The following is a 23581-nucleotide window of genomic DNA, read 5'->3' as shown; positions in this document are numbered from 1 at the left end:
AGAAAATAAAAAATATATATATAATATTATAATTTAATAAAACTTTCCTGGAAAAAAACCCCACCTAATTTAAAGAACATATTTCATACCTAAGAAGACCTATCTACCAAGAGTAAGACATAACCTAGCAAAATTAGTGGAGTCGGAAAACTTTTGGACATCTAGAAAAAAGAAGCAAGTGATTAATAAAAGGAAAGAGCATTAGATGCTCCTCAGACTTTAGCAGACTTTAATGCTAGGGGAAAAAAATGGAGTACATATCCCAAATACTCATGGGAAACAAATGTGAGTTTAGTATTTTATATCCAATGAAACTAACTTCCAAGTATGAAGGACCCACACAAGCTACTGTCAACATGCAAGATCTCAGAGAGTAGTGTTTTCATGGCCTTTCCTGAGGAATCCATTAGAGAAAAAGTTTCAAGCAACTAAGTGTTCAGAGGGACATTGACACTTTAGGACTAAATAAGGGATAAAAGAGAGCAAATAAACCTAGTAATGGCTTATGTGTGCTAACAATGTAAATGTACCACATTTTTTTTTAAAAGAAAAAAAAACATGGTAAGGGTAGGAGAATTAAAAAACAACTGGAGGTGATAGAAATTCTAGCAAATCTCTGATTTGAATTTTCCCTGATTGCTGTTTATTTAGGATGCCAAAAATACAGGAAAATTTTTCATCCTTTATGAAAATAAATAGTTAGAGATTATCAGGCATGTGATATGTTGCTCTTGTTTTACACATGAAGTTTCTCAAACATTTCAGCTCTGGTTCCTGGTCAAGCTAACATAAGAAGAGGTCTGCATTAAAAATCATGGAATTGTTAATTTTGCCTGAAATTATTGAAGAGAATGTTTTTCATTAAAATGCAGTCTTCTAAAAAGGCTTAAGTTAAATTCTAATAAAGCATCAAAGATTGTTTTATGTCAATACATAATTCAATAAAATTTTTGAAGAACGTTTTCATAAAGCAGCCCTTTGGTCCCCTTTGCAATATTGACCAAGAGCTGCTTAAACTGTTGGCATACTGAACATTTATTTCTTTGTTTTATTACGGCTGTTAATTTCCTTACTAATGCATTATAGTAGTCCCCAGTGTACATAAAACAAATGAATTAGACTCTCTCCCAACACTGTTCCGTAATCTTCTCTGAGTCAGTTTGAGGCAAAACTGGCCCATAAGGATTTTAGTCGGTGTGTGCATTGAGACATATTCACAAGCTCCAAGGATTTTAGTTGGTGTGTGCATTGAGACATATTCACAGCTCCGAGGATTTTAGTTGGTGTGTGCATGGAGACACGTTCACAGCTCCGAGGATTTCAGTTGGTGTGTGCATTGAGACATATTCACAGCTCCGAGGATTTTAGTTGGTGTGTGCATTGAAACACGTTCACAGCTCCGAGGATTTCAGTTGGTGTGTGCATTGAAACACGTTCACAGCTCCGAGGATTTCAGTTGGTGTGTGCATTGAGACATGTCCACAGCTCCGTTCGAATTACTCAGAGCACATGATTCATAAATGTTTAAATCCTATGGCTCTTTAAATCTTGTTGAGCTTGTTTTTTGTTGAGTCCACATTTCCCCTCCCACGTAGGCAGTAAATTGGTAGGAGGTAGGGCTTTGGCCCAGTATGGCATTTGATTGAAATTCCGAGCCAACTGTGCATTGTTCTGACTTCCAACATCAATGATTTCAGCCAACCAACTTCTTATTCCTCACACCCCAATTTGACATTCATCTACAGCTATTTTTTAAATATACTTTTATTGATTACAGAGAGGAAGGGAGAGGGAAAGAGAGACTGAAACATCAACGATGAGAGAGAATCCTTAATCAGCTGCCTCCTGTATGCCCCACACTGGGGATGGAGCCCACAACCCGGGTGGGTATGTACCCTGATCGGGAATCAAACCATGACCTGGTTCATAGGTCGATGCTCAACCACTGAACTTTGCCGGCCAGACATCTACAGCTATTTTTAAATGACCTCAAAAAACAATTTAAAATTGCTCCAATATTGATCCATTTTAGAGGCTCCCTGCCCCCTGCATAAGGGGATGGCCCCCCATGAGGGATTTGCTCCTCGCCAGGCTGCTTCTGGTGCTAAGTATTTGAATGTTTATGTTACATGTAAGGATATCGGGTCACTGGTCTGAGGACTACCTCCTATGTAGTCTTCTTGGGGTATGAAAAGTGCTATTCATTAAAGATAGAATTTATATTTGTGCAATATTCCTAAGACTATTGGAAATTTGTGTTGACAATTCACAAGTAGTTATTAAACCCATCCTAACTGGCTAGGAAATGAAGAAGGGAGATAAATGTGCTCAGAGCCCTGATAGGCACATTTCTCATCATAACCTTATATGATCAAAATATGGGAAATGGAAAGCTATATAAAAAGAAAACATAGTAAGAAATGAACTAAACATTAAAAATGCAAGGACATGTACATAATGAAAAGTTTCCTCTTGAGAAAGCTGGAACTGAAACAGGTGATGCATTGTAACTAAGTTATAGAAATTATCTTTCTTGAATAATGTAAAACAGAAAGTATTTAATGTCAAATGATGCAAAAGCTTAGGGGGAAAATGGCACTTTCTTTTAAATCCTTTTTAAAGGAATATAAAAACAGGTCCTTACAGGTTAAATATATTTATAGAGGCAAGGTAAGATTTTAGCTAACATAGCAATTTAACGTACTCTCTCTCTCAATGTTATAATTTTCAGTGGTTATAAGCCAAAAAAAGCTTTCCTATTTTTAGTGTTAGTGTTCCACATGAAAGTATTTTCTGTGTTTTGCATGAGAATTTGTACCTGATATCACAATCACCTGCAAATTGAGTTTCGAGAAACAGGGAAAATAAATCCCTAGGCTGAAGAAAAAGAGTACATATAATACGTTACTCCAGAATTCACGAGAGAGTAGCAGCTTTTTTAGTGTTTACTGCAAATGTTTCATCTAACAGAATAAGAAGGCTTGTGTAAAGTTTAAAATATGACACTACGTTTCCAAATTTGGAAACTGTTACAAAATCGGATTTCATTTGAACATAATGTAAGTGGGTTGGCATTTTGTGTGGGCCAGATTTTAAGGGAAAACAGTGAGGTTATTACCTCCTCCGTGGCACATTTGAATGGCCACTCCCAAGGAATTCCAGCTTTCAAAAACGGCAGAATTTCCAGCACAGACAGCAAATGGATTTCATTCACTGATTTTATGCACAGTTATGACTGCTTAAAAAACTGACAGCCATAACTATAACTAACATAGCTGTGTTTTGCCAGTTTTTTTTTTCTTTTCTTTTTTTGTTTTTTTAAATTTGGGAGTTGAGTTGTGGCTAAGAGAATAATTCAGAGCCAAGACATAAATTATAAGAGATTAGAAAGTCATATAGGTAGAGTGGGCCTTAGAAAAAATGGGCTCAGGAAACAAGTTACAGCAGAAGGAGAGAGAGAGAGAGAGAGAGAAGAGGGAGAGACAGAGACAGAGACACAGAGAGAGAGAAGAAGGAGAGAGAGAGAGACAGAGAGAGAGAGAACGCTCTGGAGATAGAAGGGGGTAGGGAAAGGTGGGAGCGTGCCCCATAAAGAGAGCGCCTTGCCAAGATTTTAAAAACAGAACTGTATAGTTCTTTTAAAGTGTACATTAGTGAAGAAACTCACACGATGGTCTTTATAATGGGTATTCTAAGAAAAAGCTTCACAAAAGTTCAATTTGCTGGTTCAGTTTAAATGGAAATTAAATTGATCAGCATGAGAGTTTGAAACAAGTGCATCAAAAATGTCATAATTTAAAAATAAATATGAATTTAAAATAGATTCTACTTGTTATTAGTGCAAATATATTTCATCTGTATCTCTCCATATTGGGCCTCAAATCTCTCCCCATCTTACCCACACTCCAATAATACAAGAGTTTTCTTTAAAAACTGGCATTTTCCTAAAGTATGCTGGGGAAGAGAGATGAAAAAAAGGCAGAAAGGAGAGTTCCATGATTATATCCAGGTAGAAAACAGTAGGCTTATTCAATGTAGTTTTTCTAAGTTTTTAATCTGTTCATATGTACAGTGTATCTCCAAGAGGGTAATGGAGAATGCAGCATGTCCCACATTTGTTTAGTCACCAATCCTAATTTGTGGGATTAGTAGTCCTTTAAATCCAGAAGCAATTGTTCAAATTGTTATTCAAAAATAAAGACTAGATCTTCTCAAAGGCTACAGTCCCATTTCCTACTGAATGAAGTCTGGACTCCTTAGCCTGACACGGTATTATTATTATTTTTTAATATTTTATTGATTTTTCACAGAGAGGAAGGGAAAGGGATAGAGAGTTAGAAACATCGATGAGAGAGAAATATCGACCAGCTGCCTCCTGCACACCCCTTACTGGGGATATGCCCGCAACCAAGGTATATGCCCTTGACCTGAATCGAAACTGGGGCCTCTCTGCCGAAACCGGTTTGGCTCAGTGGATAGAGCATCGGCCTGCGGACTGAAAGGTCCCGGGTTCGATTCCAGTCAAGGGCATGTACCTTGGTTGCGGGCACATCCCCAGTGGGAGGTGTGCAGGAGGCAGCTGATCGATGTTTCTAGCTCTCTATCCCTCTCCCTTCCTCTCTGTGAAATATCAATAAAATGTATTTTAAAAAAAAGAAACTGGGACCTCTCAGACCGCAGGCCGACGCTCTATCCACTGAGCCAAACCAGTCAGGGCGACATGGTATTATTTATAATACGCCACAATCTATTTTTCACGAATCTTTGGCCAAATTGTCCCACTTTTAACTATGCCTTCATTTTCCTGAACCATTTAAAAGTCCCTTGTAGCTTCACATTTCTCTGCCCTTTATCACATTGTCCCCTCTAGCCCGAAATGTTCTTTTTGACACTTTTGTTCAGATTTTAAAGTCTTATATTTGTTTTATTCCCTTTGTAATCCCCGCTACCCTCTCCACACTTCCCAGGTTGCTCCTATAACACCTTATTCTCACCTCTCCTATAGACTTTAACAAAGGCTGTTACCATGGTGTTATATGTATGTCTCCCACTCCTCAGTGTGAAGGTCACCTGAGGGCAGACATATTTATATTTGTACTACCAACACCAAGTTCAATGATGCCTGAAATATGGTAACATAGTAGGTACTTATTAAATCACTGCTAAAAAACAGACAGATGATCCTATATAATAAAACCCTAATATGCAAATTGACCAAACAGTGGAATGACCAGCAGAATGACGGGTCGCTATGACACACACTGACCAACAGGGGGCAGAGCTCAATGCAGGGCAGCTCCTGCATTGAGCGTCTGCCCCCCAAGAGGGAGGTGACTGGCAGTGGCATACGAGGGTGGGGCCAGCCAGCCGGTGGCACTAGGCCGCCAGCCAAGGCAGATGCCAGCAGGGGCCCCCCGATTGCCCCACCCGCCGGTCGCCCCACAGATGGCCCTGATCACCGGCCAGGCCTAGGGACCCTACCCCATATATTGGGAACAGCCTCTTAGATTTAAAAATTAAAGCCTGGCCAGGCTACTCTAACCTGAAAAAACAGGATGATGCAGCAATGACATGCGTGGACTCGGGCTTGCACATTTTGTGGTCAGCCCTGATTCTGACATTTATAACTGTGTGACAAAGCCAATTACTTAACTTCTCTCTGCTTCAGTGTTTCCACCCCTAAGATGGGGAAAATGGTACTACTGCCTCAGAAGGATCATGTTATGTACTACTTTTATAATCAGGGCAAAAAAATGTAGCTGCCCATACAACAGCAAGATGCCTTTCACCTGTATGAAAAGTATGGTTACTGGCGCATGCAGCGTCCAGATTGCGAGAGAGATGTCTGACTGCCGGTTTAGGCCCAACATCCCCCAAGGGGCTCCGGATTGCGAGAGGACACAGGCTGGGCTGAGGACCGCCCCCCCATGCACTGGGCCTCTAGTCTCTCTCTATATATAAAACCCTAATATGCAAATAGACCAAACAGTGGAACAACCAGTCGCTATGACATGCTCTGACCACCAGGGGGAGCGTGTGGCACATGGCAGGCATCGGCAGCAGGTGACAGAGTGCAGAACATGGTGGGCATTGGCCGCAGGGAGATGGTGGAGCAGGTGAGCGGGGCAGGGCACTGGTTGCTGTCATTGGGGCAAGCCTCTGGCGGTTACTGAAATTTCTTTGCTCCCGTATGGCACTTGCACCTGCTGCCGGCGCTGGCCCTGCTCACCTGCTGATGGCACCGAAGCCACTGCTTGCACCCGCTACCGGCCCGATTGCTTGGCGCCATCAGTGGGTGCAAGTGGCAGCTGCTGGCCCTGATCGCCCCTCAGGGCTTCTCCACCTCCCCCTGCTCCTGAGGGGTGATTGGAGCTGGCAGCCACCTCTCCCACCTGCTGCCGGCACCCGGTGCCAGTCCCGATTGCTTGGCGCTGTCAGTGGGTGCAATGGCGGCTGCTGGCCCCTATCGTTCCTGAGGGCTTTTCCATCTCCCCTTGCTCCTGAGGGGTGATTGGGGCAGCAGCTGCTGCTCACTTCCACTGACATAGCCGGCCCCACTCACACCCGGGGCTGGCGCCAGCTCAAATCGCTCCGTGCCATCAGTGGGGGCAAGTGGGGCCGGCACAGCCAGCGCATGGGAGCAACGGTGGTGGAAGCGGGGATGCTGGCAGACAGGGAACCAGGAACCAAGGCAGGAGGGACCGGGCAGGGGCGCGGAGGATGGGCCGAGACCCGCCCTTGTGCCCACCACAGCCTCATGGCTCACAGTTCCTTTCAAGGTGCGCGAACTCATGCACTGGGCCCCTAGTTGATATATAAAAGGCTAATATGCTAGGTGTCCCTCTGCCTGTCCAACCAGTTGCTATGATGCGCACTGACCACCAGGGGGCAGACACACAGGAGTTGCTCAGCTGCGGTGACTTGGCAGTGGAGGTTCTCAGGTGACGCACCCAAAACCAGAGAGGAGGGAGCCCGATTCCTCGCAGGGCCATGAGATTCCACCTTTGGCCTGGGTTATGTTGTTGCTGGGGCATCGTCAGCCCCAAATCTGGTTTACTGCACACTTGCATTTGTGTTCCACACCCTGTACGACAGCAACTTTGCAAAGTGCCCTCTCGCACTCTCTGGGACCCCTCGGGGGATGTTGGAGAGCCGGTTTCAGCCCGATCCCTGCAGGCCAGGCTGAGGGACCCCACCTCCGGAGGGACCCTGCTCACTCCACAGACGCCAGGGAGGGACCACGGGAGGTTGGCTCCAGGGTGTGTCTGGCCCGACTCGACTAGTCCTGCCCCACCAGCCACTTTCTCATTAATTTCCTTTCAATGTGCACAAATCCATGCACCAGGACACTAGTTATTAATACTTTTGCACTTGGTAAAAATGAAAAGAAGAATTAAGTCCATTTTCTATGCAATTAAAGTCTAAATACACACTTCCTGATGATCAGATAATTTAGATTTGATAGCATATATTCAGTCTGAAATGGATAGTGGTAGGAATCCATCTCTGAGTTGTAGTCATGCCCAAACACAAATTAAGGTTCTTTAATTGCTAAAATTATCATAACTTCCATCAAAAACAAGTTTACATTACAGAAGAAAATATTTCCAATAAGGCTTTAATTCATAATACAAAAATTCATAGCTTTGTTAATTTTTTTGAAACACATTATGGTTTGAAGAAGATTAAGTGGCATGATGTGATCCAGGTGAAGAAATCACATTCATTCTTTTTAAAAAGTTAGACAAAGAACTTTCTAAAACAAGGTTGCCATATACATCCAAGAGCACTGCAAGTCTTTAACTGAGGAGTTACCTCATCTCCTGGCCACCCACCCCAGATACCTCTGAGGATAGTGTAATAACATGCCAGGCTAATGAGGATATTCTACTAATGAGGACAAAGTAGGAAAACTTAGCCTGATAAAAATAACTAGTGCCGTCATAACTTAAACACAAATTTTGTTTGTGTTTTTTTTTTCCCTTTGGACATAAATTAATCCTTATTTAATAGACCACAGATGTGTCAACTGCCTCTTTTCTCAAAATCTACTTTCTTTTTTGAATTGGTCAAGTCAGTTGAAAGTGCCACTATATTAAAACGCTTGGTGTTTAAATGATTTGATTTTATGTATCTAAATCTGCATAGAACTTGATTTAGGGTCTTATTTATCCTGTGTTTATAAAGGACATTTTCAAAAGGTTATTTTGGTAGATGAAGTGATATAATTGTCTGCTAACTATGCCATACCCTGAGCTAGCCTAAGAGAAACCTCAGAGACTCAGATGTGAGCTGAGCTGAATCAAAACCTACTCTTTAGAAATGGTGGGCAAAATGCAAAGTTTCGTTTCTCCTGAAATCTCTTCTCTGAATTCTAAACTCTATTTATTTGAATTGCATTGGAAATGGTTTTAGAAAAGTTGAGATTGTTTCAATGATATCCTTATTAAAACTATCAGTGAGAGAGGGAAGAAATATGTTGAAAGTTTAGCTAGGATGTGAGTAAACTCAAGATATCACATAACAGCAATGGGAAACAGTGGGCAAAGACAAGTTTCCTTCAAATAGAAAAGAAATACAGAACTTTAAAGGCAGGGAACTATTGGAGGAAAAGAGCTGTGTAGTTCTTATATCTGTGAGCATACAAGTATGAGCATCATAGCACACATCCATTTTTTTTTTCATGTCAGTCAATCAGCCTATTAGGCGGAATCTATCAATGATTTTCTTGCTTATGATATACCTATTACAGTGGGTATGACTCATTTATTAAAGATGACCACAGGGAAAAACAACCTGAGAACTTACCAAAAAAGTGAAATATTGCCAACATGTAGAAACAAGTGTGCATATATATTTTATTCTATATATTTCATGCTTTTAAATTCCATGCCAAAGAAATTTACTGGGTATTTTTTTAATATATAATCAGAAAAAACCTAAACAAGATAAAATGACTAGATTGGAACAGTGGATTATTAACTGGGTGAATCATTTCCAGTTGCTTATTCTCTGACTTTAAACACATTTTAGAAATAATGGACATTCAATTGACATTGCTGGATTATACCTTACGTAATGATGAACATTACATAAGTCTGTTTGTTATGATAATGGCACTACTTACTGTGGTTGCAATATGTGAAACAATAAATTTTTAAAATACACGCACATACACACATTTGCCTGGGAAGTAATAATAATCACATAAAAACAAAAATAACTGCTACGCCCTGGCCAGGTGGCTCAGTTGGTTGGAGTATTGTCCCATATACCAGAAAGGTTGTGGGTTCAGTCCTGGGTCTGGGCACATCTGGGTGGCAACCAATCAATGTTTCTTTCTCACATTGATGCCCCCTTTTTCTCCGTCCCCCACTTTCTTTCTTTTCTCTCTAAAATCAATAAAAAAAAAAAAAACATCTCCTCGGTTTAAGATTAAGGAGGAGGAGGAGGAGGAGGAGGAGAAGAAGAAGAAGGAGAAGGAGAAGGAGAAGGAGAAGGAGAAGGAGAAGGAGAAAGAGAAGGAGAAGGAGAAGGAGAAGGAGAAGAAGGAGAAGAAGGAGAAGAAGGAGAAGAAGGAGAAGAAGGAGAAGGAGAAGAAGAAGGAGAAGAAGGAGAAGAAGAACTGCTGCTACTACTAGTAAATAATATCTTCTCTCAAAGTCATAGCAGTTACACAAAGCACTTCCAGAGTCAGAATCTCCAGAAAAAATAAAGCCAGTTATTTTCTTGATACAATCCTTCTTCATTTAAATGCTTTTACTAAAGATGGGGCCAAAAGAAGATATGAACTTCAGAGCACATTATAATAGTCACTTTTCTAGGTATCTTTTTTCCTATAAACTGATCATGCCAATCTTTGTTATACAACATATTAAAGGCCACGTTGAATTTACAGTCCAAAGATACAGTTTGTTTTTTTCTCAGGTCTGCCACTAACAGCTAAAAGTTTATTCATAAGTAAGTAAAGACTTTGGACTACCTGCTCTATAACATACCTTCTAATTTTAAATTATGTGCTGTGATTATTGTCACATGTGTCTTCTTTTTAACTGACACCTCCTGGTATCTAGTATCACAGTGAATCCATGAATAAACAACACAGCCACAATTTAAAATATTTCATTGCTGCTTTGAATTTGTAAAAATACAACCAGTTTCTCATGGTTTTTAGCAGCCATATCCCAAATGTCCACAATAGAGAGATATTTAAAAATTTTAATTGGTAAAATATATACAATATGACAATATACACAATAGTACAATATTCAAAAGGAACAAAAAGTTATGCAAAGAAAAGTATGTCTCTTTTTCACACTGTCACTCTGCTCCCCTCCCAAAATACCAATCATTTTAACCAGTTTTGTGTGTGTGTGTGTGTATGCATGTGTATTCTTTTTAAGATAATCTATGTGTTTACAGGTAAAGAGATACAGACAAATATTAGGAAGATGTATAAAGAGAAAAAGCAGGCCAGTGTAGCTCAGTGGTTGAGTGAAGACCTATAAATCAGAAGGTCACAATTGGATTCCTGGTCAGGACACATGCCCAGGTTGCAGGCTTGATCCCCAGTGTGGAGTGTGTAGGAGGCAAGCCGATCAATGATTCTCTCTCATCATTGATGTTTCTATCTCTCTCTCCCTCTCCCTTCCGCTTTGAAATGAATAAAATAAAAAACAGGTAAAAGGGGATGTGGAAAACTTAACTGATGATGCTGTTGTAATAGAAGACAAAACAATAAAGACTGTTAACCTTGATTTTATGCAAGCCGAACAAAAGCCTTAGGAGAAAGCTGCTTCGCCTTTGCAGTGTGTTGTAGTGGGCATGACACTGACCTCATTGTCCGACAGATTTGGATTTGGATTTAGCTGTATGACCTTGGGCAAAATAATCAGCTCTCTGGGCCCATTTCCAACTTAAAGTGTGATGATAAATCGCAGCTCATAATTTAGCCCTGAGGATTATATAAGATAGTGTTTATCAGATTTGCATATAGAATTCACTGTTGTTCACTGCCTTGAAGAACATAGACTTAAACATCTTCTATGTCCCTTTTTAACAAAATATAGATGAATAATACAACAGCAACAAAATAAAGTAGATAGAATAAAACTGCATTATGAGCCCTAACCGGTTTGGCTCAGGGGATAGAGCGTCGGCCTGCGGACTGAAAGGTCCCAGGTTCGATTCTGGTCAAGGGCATGTACCTTGGTTGCAGGCACATCCCCAGTGGGAGGTGTGCAAGAGGCAGCTGATAGATGTTTCTCTCTCATCGATGTTTCTAACTCTCTATCCTTCTCCCTTCCTCTCTGTGAAAAATCAATAAAATATATTAAAAAAACAACAACAACAACAAAAAACTGCATGATGACATTCCCTTGCAGTAACGCAAAATCCCATGGAAGAGGACATCATCTCTCAGACTCCCAGAACTCACAGCCAGGCGGCCAGATATCCTACTTACTGTGGTTGCAATACGTGACAAATATTAGGAATATGTCACTCCATCCATCAGCCTTGTACTAACCTGAGTCTCACTTTCTCTGATTGATTTCTTTAACTTCACTTATTATTATAATCTGGTGGGGTTCTCCTATATAAGAAAATGTTAAGATAAATTTCCTCCTATGAATAGAATAATTATCGCTTATCTATAATAATAAAAGCGTGGTATACTAATTAGACTGGACGTCCTTCCTTCTGCACGAAGCTGTGGCGAGTGGGGCCTGAGGCAGAGGCCCACAGCCACCGCGTGGCGGCCGAGCCCCTTGCACGAATTTCATGCATCAGGTCTCTAGTCTTCAATAAAAGATTAACTTGCCTTCCGTCTACTCTATGTACCAAAGCTGATGTAGATTCAATATATTTTAGAACCATGATTTTTTGAAACAAAACTTTCCAATGGCTAACTTTGAGCTATCTGGAAGAATCAACTCTCTAGGGGAAGCATATCCCATTTTACCAGATAACTACAGGTTTATGGAACACAAGGACATCCAACTGGGCTGTTTGTGGACGTGTGTATCTAAGTTAGCCTTGAGTTAGTCAATTTTTTGACCTAGAGGCACTCTGGGCTGGCTCAAGGGCCCACACCCTCATTCATCATCTACTCCAATAATCTTATCTCATTGAAATGTATTGCGTCATTCCCCTGATACTGATTTTTCATAGATATTTAATTGTCTCAACATAAAATCATCAAAGCAAACAGAAATGAAAGTCCACTAAATAACAAAAACAATTTGACTGTCATGGATAACAAGAATTTATCAAGAGTTTTCTTTTCTTTCTCACTTGTGTCACCAGAAGAAATGCGCGAAGGGACCAGTCAGGAGCCCAGGCCTTGGACTAGGTTGTGTACTCTCTACCAGAAACCCTTGAAATAAGTACAAATGTGAGTGATACTGGCAGGGACATCAGTTGGATAACTGTTTTTCATAAATTCCACAGATGTGTGGCAGTCAAAACACTAATGGAGAAACAAGGACAAAGTATCATTTTTATGAAACTATTCGTGTTAAGTGTTATAAACAGATGCTATAATCAAGGTCATGATAAGCTGTGCATAATCAGAATTAAATATGTAGGTCTGGTTCAGGGTCAAGAAGCATAAGCATTCTGCAGAACATAGTCTGTCATTTTTGTGAATCTGTTCATTGCTAGAAGCACACCCCTGAACCACCCCTGATAGGTACCCACTTAGAAATTCGAAGGAAACTTATGGAAACCTGTAGAGAATTTTTTTTTAATATATTTTATTGATATTTTACAGAGAGGAAGGGAGAGGGATAGAGAGCTAGAAACATCGATCAGCTGCCTCCTGCACACCCCCTACTGGGGATGTGCCCGCAACCAAGGTACATGCCCTTGACCGGAATTGAACCCGGGACCCTTCAGTCCGCAGGCCGACACTCTATCCACTGAGCCAAACCGGTTTCGGCACCTGTAGAGAATTTTTAAGAGTTTGAGCCAAAACTGATGACAGGGCTGTAAACCAGATCTCAAACGCTCTGGAGACTCAGTTTGCAGTTTCTTTTCTACATTTGAAATTAAGAAGGAAACCTAAGGAAGATTATATGAAAGTGAGAATAGGGAGAATTGGATTATGTGCTCTCTCTCTTTCTTTAAAAAAAAAAAATTGTTTTGTTGATTTCAGAGAGGAAGGGAGATGGAGAGAGAGATAGAAACATCAATGATGAGAGAGAATCATCGGTTGGCTACATCCCTCCTGGGGATCGAGCCCACAACCCGGGCATGTGCCCTGACCAGGAATTGAACCGTGACTTCCTGGCTCATAGGTCCACACTCAATCACTGAACCACACTGTCTGGTGGATTATGTGTTCTCATGAGGGTGGTTATGCCTTTGAGGGATATTACTTCTGGTATTTCAAAGGTGTGTTAATCTAGATGAACAAGAACAATGGACAGGCCTGGTTTAAAAACCTTTCACTGAAGAACTTATAGGCCTGGGACATGACTAGCCACTGTGACCTGCCCAGTTAGGAATTTATGATTTATTACAGCACCCCTTTTCCATCCACAAAACAAATTTGAAAATGTTGAATAATTATTCACACATAAATGTGTCTCTGTGGTGGTTAATACTTTTCAGAATAATTTATAGGAGCACAGGGCCCTAGAAAGGATTAATAACAAAGATAGCACTGATAAAAAGCTTCTGCTCATCACTACCCCTTGCTTCTTGTGTCCATCGTATACTTTCTCTGCTTTTCCTTTTCCCTCTGTTCTTCTATCTTCAACAGTTTCTCCTGCCCTTCTTGGCTTTTAAGCCACAAATGTAATATTTTGTGAGCTTCAGCAGCTTGCCATAGTAAATATTACTCTTTCACGAATGAAGCACGTGGGAAGAAATCCTTATTTAAGCTTTCTACTTTTTGCATACATTTCATTGTTTTAGGGACTTAGGGGGAAATTCTTGCTCTCAAAGGTTTTTGTTGTACTTTCATTTGAGGTCATAGCTATTCTGATATGATGAGTTTTAGTTTTAGTTTTAGCAACTTAGCTAAATGGGTATACTTCCCAGAATTTCATTCCCTGCATATTCTTTTTTTTTTTTAATATATTTTATTGATTTTTTTTTTACAGAGAGGAAGAGGGATAGAGAGTTAGAAACATCGATGAGAGAGAAACATCGATCAGCTGCCTCTTGCACATCCCCTACTGGGGATGTGCCCGCAACCAAGTTACGTGCCCTTGACCGGAATCAAACCTGGGACCTTTCAGTCCGCAGGCTGACGCTCTATCCACTGAGCCAAACCGGTTTTGGCCCCTGCATATTCTTGGTTAGCATGGTCCACAGGAAACATTTGCACAGGGAACCGGAAGAGAAAGACTGACCTTATTCCTTTACATCAGGAGGTCAGTGCAGGGCCTCGGGCACTGCTCTCTCTCAGGCACATCTGTGCTTACATGCTGGGTTGTAGGTGGCAGAGGGCAGCAACCAAGCAGATAGCTCTGCGGCTCCTGCTGGATCTCTTGCCAGAGCTTCTCTGAATCTTAGACCAGGTGCATGTCGAAGGCACTAGCTTCTCCTGCAGAATGTCCCATTAATGGAAGCTGAAAGCTTGGAGGTAATGACAGAATCAGCAGTGTAGCTTCTGTACCCTAACTCAGGGCTACATCAACTTCTCAGCCACATGCAGGGACTTTGATGGCCTCCCATTTCACATTGGTCTATTACACTGATGGTGTCATACTGACTGGATCGAGTGAGCAGGATGTAGTGAAATACCCAGATGCATGGGTGAGACAATTGTGTGTGCCAGCGGGTAAGAAATAAATCCTATGAAAATTCAGTAAAATTTCTGGGAATCCGTCATCCAGGTCATATCCCTTCCAAAATGAACTACAGGTTGCTCTCTCTGGCTCTTCCTACTATTAAGAAAAATCCATAATGCCACTAGACCTCTTTGGATTTAAAGGCATCATTTGAGAGTGCCACTACAGCCAATTTATAGAACGACTTGAAAAGCTCATAATTTTTAATGGGGCCCAGACAGAAGAAGGCTTTGCACCAGGCTGCCATGTAAGCCACAAGGCTATTTGGACTGTATAACCCTATGGATCTGAAGGTGCTTAAAGGATTGATAGTGGACAGGGATGTTGAATGGGCTCTTTGACAGCCCCCTATAGGTGAATTACAGCACCAACCACCAGGATTTTGGAACAAAGCTATGCTTTTTTCAGTAGAAAACTAATACTACTGTCCTTTGGAAAATCAAATTCCTACTAGCTACTGAACTTTAATAAAGTCTGAACCCTTGACACGAGCTGGCAAGTTTCTATGAGACCTGCGTGCTTATTATGGTTTTATGTCTTACTAAGCCATAAATTTTGGCACACAAAGCAGTACTCCATCATTATATGAAAGTGGTATAAACAAGATCTGACTTGATCAGGACCCGAAAATACAAAGAATTGCGTGAGTAAGTAGGACAGATGCTCATGACCCATATTCCTGCCAGATAGCCTCCTCCCTCTCAACCTGTACCTATAAGCTTAAGGGGAAATTCTTACGCATAGCTACTTGGGACAGGAAATATTGGGGCCTGGGTTGCAAGTGGTTCTGCATAATTGGCTGGTTTTACCTGGAAGTGGACACCCACAGCATTATAGCTCCAATCTGAGGTACCTTGAAAGTAGTGAAGAAAAATCTTCTCAGTGGGCAGAAGTTTGAGTACTACATCTGCTTGTTCACTTGAAAATTAAATATGAATCTACTGCCTTGTGGGAAGCAGCTAATAATCTGGCTGAATTGTCAGGTAATTGGAAAGAACACATTTGAAAAACTGGTAGTATAGAGGTGTTGGAAAAAGATATGTGTTTAGACCTCTCTGGGCATGCTTAGGATGTGAAGATATGTATGTGCATGCTCACCAAAGAGAAACCTCAGTGGGGGAAGACCTTAATTATCAGTAGAAAAGATGATCTATTATGTGTACTACTATCAGTCCCTTTCCCCAGCCATTTCTGGACTTGACCAATGAGTTCATCAAAAAGGACTTCCGCAGCAGGGATGGAAGTAATTCATGGGCTCAGCAACATGGATTTCCACTCACTAACTCTGATCTGACTACAGCCACGGCCGATGGCCAATTTGACAGCAGCAGAGACCAACACTGAGTCCCCAGTATGGTACAGGGAACAAGGCACCGTGGCATCTCACACACATTACTGCTTATCTGCTGACTTGCACGGTTGGCAGGAGGCAGCAGCTGGGCCCTCAACACTTACAGCTCCTGCTGGATCTTCTGACTCAGCTTCTCTCACTTCTGGGCCAAGTGCATAATGAGCTTCCTAACGTCTGGAGGCAGAGAGAGACTGACAAGTGTTCCAGTCCTTCCTTATGGTTTTTCCGGCTTAGCTTCCCAGGCTCCAGCTTTTCTTTTTTTTTTTTTCTCAACATTGTGTTCATCCACCCCTCCCCACTGCTTGCCATGGGAACTTCAGATGCAAGCACCGCACACAGAAACAGCATCTCCCCCAATTATTTTATGCGATCAAATCTCTACGATAATCTTTTGTGTGTTTATATTTCCTGGTAGCTCTACTTCTCTGATTGATGCCCTTAAGTGTCAAGAGCCTGGTTGCCAGGGAATCAGGGTGTTTCATTAAGAGTACAGAACTCTGAGAGGCTTTAGAAAAGATAGATGGGAACGGGAGACAAGTTCCTTGCTTTCAAAGATCTGACAAATTCATTAGTCATCTTGCCAAATATCAATAATCTCCTGCAGTAATTTTAATCCAGTTTTCTCAGTTGAAGGAGGTGGGTTGGAACTGCAAGTGACCCAACAATATGCCTTGGAAATTACTTTTCAAGAACATCCACCATCTGAGACTGTATTGTCATTATGTGCTTTTTATCTTTAAATATTGCAGAGAAAAATAAAGTCAAGCAATTTTAGGAAGCTAGTAATTTGATTTATAGTAATCAAGAGCATGTCCATCTTGTGATGTATTTGTTAGCCTATTCCAAAAATGGAACTCTTGAGAGTAATCAAAGGTTGATTGGAAATTAAACCTCAAGCTATGTTAAGGCTGATAAAGACAAGTTGGCAAAAATTAGCCAACAGTTCTACAGGAAGGAGACTATTTCTTCAGAAAAACATGACTCTCCATGTCTACAGTGACAGTTCCTATTTTCATGTGTGTTTGAACAGCACTTCCCACATTTTTTTCATCATACACCACTCTACTGGATATTGTGGTGGTTATGTTTCATCCAGAGAAAACTGCATCAAAGACCATTCATCATATTTGATAGTTCTGCATGTCTTTTAGCTAATTATCATTTTTAATTCTTAAAATAAAAAAATCCAAATGAATTCTGTGTTCAGCTTCCTCATTGTGTGTATATATCTACCAAACTTGAATTTAATTAAAATTCAGCATGCATTCCCTGTGGTATAATGTCAACCTGCACCAAAAAATTAAAGTTGATCACATCCCAATTCAAATTTTCACCTTTCACCAAAAACAAAGATTTAAAGGTTTTAAGTCATAAAAATGCCAACTACCACTAGCTTTAGTTCTTAAAAATAAAAGAAAATTAATGCAGATTACCTCCCATGTTTTTATTTTTCTCCGTGTAGGAATAAAATGTTATACGCAATAGGTTATATAGCTCTGGTTATTGCAATCCGTTTTCTGTGCTTTCAAGGCTTATTTGAATAACTTCACATTACGCAAAGATGCTGTTTCCATGTGTGCTCAGTCGCAGTCATGGTTGCTGATACTTGTGCCGAAGGTTCTAGATGCAAAAATCATGGTGCAGCTGGCAGTTCCGAGTGAGAAGTGAACTATGTGCTGTTCCAGAGCCCATTCTCCTCAGGAACATGCCTTACCAGCAGGTGGGTTGTTCTAACTACTATAACAGAATATCATAGACTGAGTGGCTTATAAGGAAGAGAAATTTATTTCTCACAGTTCTGCAGACTGGGGAGTCCAAGATCAAAGTGCCAACAGATTCAGTATCTGGACAGCAGTACAGGCAGGGAACTTTCTGGGATTTCTTTTATAAGGGCCATAATCCCATTCACGAGGAATCCATCCTTCTGACCTAATCACCCCCACTGGCCCTGACTTCTAATACCATTACATTGGGGGTTAGGCTTCAACAGGTGAATTTGGAGGGGACACAAATGGAGACCACAGGTTAGCAGGTGCGTTAAAAGAAGAAGAGGAATGCACCTAGAGTTACAGTGTGCTGGGGCCAGGAAAGAGAAAAGAAACTACAATACCATAGACTTCTACTTACTTCATGCTTTTTCCAACTGAAGGTCATGATCATTTATCATAGTCCATCTTCACAATAACACACTCCCACTAAGTATGTAAACACTATGGGAACCCATTCCTGAGAAATACTCAGAAGAAAACACTTCTCAATCTCCCACATATTCAGTTACTTTCTGACTACTTATGAGAAGCTTTTCCCAAACCAGGAGTTGCACATATTTCCATAAATTTCTCTCTGTCCAACAAGTTCTTAAAAACTAAAGACTCCCTAAATAGTCTTTTTTTAAAATACACTTTTTTATTGATTTCAGAGATGAGGATGGAGGGAAAGACAGAAACATCAATGATGAGAGAGAATCATTGATCAGCTACCTCCTGCACGCTCCCCCATTAGGGAGCAACACCAAAACCAGGACATGTGCCCTGCCAGGAATAGAACCATGACCTCCTGGTTCATAGGTCAATGCTCAACCACTGAACCACACCAGTCAGGCTTAAGTCTTAAATAAGTTGCTTCTGCCTGTGTTCAGTATTCATGTGTCATTATTAAAACTGTACAGTAAAGTTTGTAAATTGTATGTACATCATCTTCTTTAGTAAATTCAAGGATCCTTTAGTGTAATCAGAATAGATTTATATTTTCCCTGTTTCTAAATGTACAAACTAGCTACAAGTAAAGTCATAATTAAAACATAGCCATATCTAATGCCTATTCCAATATTCCTCCTGATAGATACCATGTTGGCCTTAACAGGAGGGACCTCTTAAACAGCCTTCCATAGGTGACATTCAAGCTGAAGTGTTCATGGCACAGAACAGAGACCGACTGTGGTGTGAATCTGCAGCACTAGGGAATGTTCACAACCTTTTCAAACTCAGGGCCTCTATGTATTTCACAAACAGTAAATTCATAAGCTTCCCTGAGACAGGAATTTCACCATATTTCTATTATTTTGGAAAAAAATAAGCCAAAGTTTAAAATAGTGTAGTAAGTTTCAGGAAATCAAATAGTAAAGAAATAAGCCTATCTGAAACCTATATAATCTTATTAACCAACGAGAGGCCCAGTGCATGAAATTCATGCACAGGTAGGGTCCCTACACCTGGCCAGTGATCAGGGCCTATCTGTAGGGTGACCAGCGGGGTGATCGGGGGGGGGGTCCCCACTGGCACCCGCCTTGGTCAGCCTGGGACCTGCAGGCTGGGTGCAGCTCCTGCATTGAGTGTCTGCCCTCTGGTGGTCAGTGCGCATTGGAGCGACTGGTCGTTCTGCCATTTGGTTAATTTGCATATATTAGGCTTTTATTATATAGGATATATCCCCAGTAAAAAGAAAAGAAAAGACAAAGGAGCCCAATAGTTCTTCACCCAGGACTAGAAAAGGGTTAATCAAAATGCAGAACCCCCCCTGGGATATATGTGAAAACTACCAGTTATTGGGGCCCAACACAGATCTAGTGAATCAATATAGGTGCCCTGGAATCTGCATTTTGACACACTGTTCAGGCTAGTCTTACGTTCACTTCTGTTTGAGAATCACTGGACTGAGTAGGTTTTACTCCAACGAGACAAAAAAGCCACTACTAAAGAGATGCCAAAACTATGAGAGATTCAGAGATCTTTTCAGAAATACATAACTATTAGGATGCCATGTGAACTACAGACACCTGAAATGAGGTCAGCCAGAAACAACGTAGTTGGCTTATGGCACTGAATTAGTTGTGTTCACATGTTACCATTTGATTTGGTAGGATCTTATTTTATTCATCTATAGAATGCAAGTAATACGTGAGTGCTCTTGAAATGTGAGGATTAACTCAGAGACAGTAATACATGTGTTGGTAAATGCAACGAGAGGGTAATAAAAGAAAAGATTATAGGGAAAGGTTCATGAATATCACTTCCCATCCCTGAGAATGTTGTTGCCTATACTTCAATTAATAGCGCTTATTCAAACAGAGAAATAATAGCACTGACTCTCAAAACTGGCAGCAGTTGGAATAACTCAGCATATTTAATGATAAATAGGTCACAGTGTCTACAAAACTCTTAACTTTGGTCGGGAATCCTGCAGCGGGAGCTGCGGCAACCTGCCTGGCTCTGTAAGTCTCTGTCCCGATGATGAGATAATTAGCGAGAACATCCCAACTTTGTGAGAACTACAGTTTCACCAGCTGATCTTAGCAGAGGGAAACGTATGTTATTACCTGCCTTTTAATAACAGCTGTGATTAACCATCATAAAATACAGGACTAGTAATTTCAACAGCACATGAATCCCTGAAATTATTCCTTGCTAGGACTAAAAGGATTTTAGAGTAAGAGCTCTTAATTCAAACTTGTAATTTGGGTTTAAACTATTCATTATAAAAATCAAGCCAAAGTGGAGAGAAGTTATCCAGGGTCTAGGGAAAACAGATCCTTCTTTCATGATCAAACTCTTTTTTTTTGCCCTCAAGTGAAAAACCGTGGGAGTCCCTACTCTTTCCTTTTTTACTTTCTACTTCCAGATCGACGAAAACAAACACCTCTGCATTGCCCCTGACAGTAATTTCGGAACACAGCTGTGTTTTGTGAGATACATACTGAACAGACAGTAAGAACTTTTTGAAGTTGAAAAATGTCTTTTGAAAAAAGCAAAGTTATTTTACTTTTTTTTTTTCTGTAAGTCATTACATTAAATTGTGAAGAGTCAACTTACCCTTTTAGATAAGGACACATATGTAATACTTTAATCAATTAAGAAAAAAATTACCCTTTTAAAGTGTTTATGTTATCTGAACTCTATCTAAAAGAGAGTTCTTTTTATCCAACACTAGAGATCTAAGCTGGGAAATGCATTCTCACAGGACAAGTCCTCTGATTTGCTGCCCCTTCTAGAATTCTAGCAGCTGCATGAAAGGGAGATGTTTTGTTGTTTTTGTTAATCCTCACCCTAGAATGTTTTTCCATTGATTTTTTTTTTTTTTTTTTTTTTTAGAGCGAGTGGAAGGGAGGGGGAAAGACAGAGAGACAGAGAGAAACATCGATGTGAGACAGACACATCAATTGGTTGCTTCTCGCACACACCTCAACCAGGGCTGGGGATGGAGCCCTTGACCGGAATCGATCTCGGGACCCTTCAGTCTGTAGGCTGATGCTCTATCCACTGGGCCAAACCGGCTAAGGCTGGCTTTGGGTTTTGACTTCTAATCTGATGAGTTGGCTTGCTACGAAGGAACAGACATCCGTTATTCTAGCTGTATGTGTGATGAGAAACAAGCACGTGCTATTGGAATCTACAGTTACAAAAATGCTGTGCTATGAACTCCTCTGGAGCAAGTCACTCTACCTGTCTACCCTCCTCTGAATAAAGAGAAACACTATTAGGCTATCAATGCCTATCTTTGAGGGAGAGAAGATCTTAGATCCCATAACCTGTTATTTTCTATAGTGTTGTGAAATATACAGTAGTGAGTGTGCATAGCGTAAACCTTAACCTTTTTTTTCTTATTATGTTATTATTATTATGTTTTTTTCTTATTGTGTAACATCATAAACAGTCTGAGAAAAAAGAAGTTGCAGTGGATATAAGTGGAACCTGGCATAGATGCAGGTTTTTTAAAAAGCACATGAACTACCTGGATGATCTGATGAATCAAGAAAACCCTGTTTGTTGGGTATTTCAAACAAGGGCTTGAACCAAAAGAGCTCTGATACTAGGGAGCTTTTTGGCAACAGCCATGAATCACTGATAGAAAAGCATGAGAACAGTCGGCAAACTTAATTATATATCATTACCCAAGATAATGGCACCATTTGAGGTATGAATTAAACCTTTAGTGGTGAGACTTGCATCATTCCAGAATGTTAGTCAATCCAGTGATTTAAAAAATCCATACACAAAACACTCAAGATTCATTGTCCATTTGGGAGGAATAGCAGAGTTTCTTTGTATTCACTTTTTATGGCTTTTGGGGAAGGAACGGGAAATTCTTTTTTGAAGGCAGAAGAGAAGCTTTTTTAAGGAAGAAAAGAATATTTATAATGACACAATAACATGCATCACCAGAAATGGCTCAGAATCACACAATCATAGCGTGCAATGAGACCCCCCTCCCCAGAGCCATTTAACCCAACCTTGTGGCTACAGTCAAGACTTTCTCCAGGAATTTTTCTAAGGTAGGACCCAATTTATTCCCTGGTGTTGGGACCCCAATTGCTCACCTTCCCCACAGAGTTTGTGCTCAGATGCCAGGGCATGATCCACCTGTGACAGAAAACCAGCTTACCTCCAGGAAAGCTGGCACCGAACCTCTCTTCCCTTTTTCCCCAGGAGAGTTTAATCGTGAGAGGGGGAAATCGGGTGCTAACGACTTGCAGAGATATAGAAAATTTTAGAAGAGTTGCTGATTGTGGAAACATATCAGCAAGGCCCTGTGAAGGGCCATGTACTCAATCCTCCTTCGAAACAGAAATGAAGCTGAAGCAGAAATCACAAACCAGACTTGGCCCCAGCAAGCAGCTTGAGTTTGACCTACCCTGTGTCTTTATTTTCATTTGAAATTTTTTTAAATCCAAATTTTAAATAGTAATTCAGATGTCCAGGCTTTAGGTTCCAGGTTCCTGGGCCAGTTTTCCTTCAGGGCCCCGAACCCAGGCGCTGCGTGATGCCCATTCGTCTCCGTAAGATGTGCAGGAGCTCCCCAGGGAGCCCCTGTCTCAGGCCCAGCCCTGCTTAGAGCATTGGCTCCAGTCAGGCTCCAGTCATGTGTGTGTCATTTGTCTGAGGACCAGTTTAAACCACCTTAGGTAGATTTTTCTTTTATTTTAATCATTGATGTTTCTTGGAAAGTGGATTTACATTATCTCTTACAAATTCATTCTCACAATCCTTAAACATAGAAAGTTCTTACCTTAGGTTAACCAAACCTTGATCTATAGACGGTACGTTCTGTCTCTTGATGTGTGGGAAATGGCTACCCATTACCAAACGGTTTCCTTTTTTATAAGTCTAGAAAACTTTTATTGAGTCACTTTTCAGTAAGGACCCATTCTGCTTTGAGACCTGCTGCTTTCTCAACATAAACCAGGCTAATCCCTTGCTATTGGGAAAACGGCCAATGAAGAGTAAAAAGAGCTTAGTAATAGCAAGACCAACCCATGCTCCTGTTCAACCACAGCCTCCCTAGTTCGCCCCATCCCTCCCAGGTCTGGTATAAGCAGAGAAACCATGTGGACAGAGTTATAACTTCATCACTGAGACTCATTGAATATCTCACTAAAGCTCAAAGGAAACTGCTCTCCTCACTCTCAACTCACACATTTCTGTCATTGAAGAAA

The sequence above is a fragment of the Plecotus auritus genome (assembly GCF_963455305.1).
Source record: "Plecotus auritus genome assembly, chromosome: 4".
NCBI classification, from domain to species: domain Eukaryota; kingdom Metazoa; phylum Chordata; class Mammalia; order Chiroptera; family Vespertilionidae; genus Plecotus; species Plecotus auritus.
Note: the sequence above shows the minus strand (reverse complement) of the source record.